The sequence below is a fragment of the Trichechus manatus genome, unplaced genomic scaffold, assembly GCF_000243295.1.
Source record: "Trichechus manatus latirostris isolate Lorelei unplaced genomic scaffold, TriManLat1.0 scaffold00242, whole genome shotgun sequence".
NCBI classification, from domain to species: Eukaryota; Metazoa; Chordata; class Mammalia; order Sirenia; family Trichechidae; genus Trichechus; species Trichechus manatus.
The window spans coordinates 1,632,465-1,633,334 of record NW_004444178.1 but is presented as its reverse complement, the minus strand read 5'-3'; positions in this window follow the sequence as shown (position 1 = coordinate 1,633,334).

Here is an 870-nt window from a genome sequence, read left to right as displayed (position 1 = left end):
GTCACTTGACCTGTGGATTTTGGGACCTAAACCTGCAGGAGGCTCCGGCCTGTTGCCTGAACTACGAATTTTGGACTTGCCTGTCCCCCACAATTGCCTGAGCCAGTTCCTTAAAGTAAATCAATCTCTTTCGCTCTATTTTTTTTTTTTTTCTTTCTTTTTACTGGCTCTCCTTCTCTAGGGAACCCTAAGACTTTTGGCTATATTTAGTTTTTCACTGCTCTGTGTTTGACACAGAGGCAATGATCAAAATCATTTTGATCAGAAGTGATCGAACATACTTCTTAAGGTCACCCTTGGTTACTGAGGAGAATTTATTGGATGTAGCCAGGGTGCTCAGCTAAGTGGAATCTTCAAAACATAGAGTTAAGAAGTACAGTAAGATGGTCACAGGCTATATGGAGGCTAGAGGGTAGATTCAAGCTGGATTCTGGAGGAAAAAATCAAAAGTACCTGCTACTCTACTAACTTCTTTAAGACTTTGTCCCAAACTTTGTAAACTTTTATGATTCTGACATCTGTTAGTCTACTGTTAATTGTATATGTGTAAAAGAAATTTCATAATAAGATGTATCTTTTTAAAAATTTATAGACATTTGGACATTATCTCCTACATACATTTAATTGAATGGACAGTAAAATATATTTTTGAGTGAACTTGTTGGTAGTTTAAAGATTTGACCATTAGGAGATATTATTTCTTATTGGAAATACAATTTCTTAAAACTTGAGCCAACCTTAGTGGTCCATTCCTACATTTTACGTATGATAAAACCAAGGCTTGGAGAACATAAGCTGTTTGCAGAGCTGGGATCAGAATCTAGACCCTAATGCTAGTGAATTTTTTTTTTTCCATTACCCTTTGCTGCC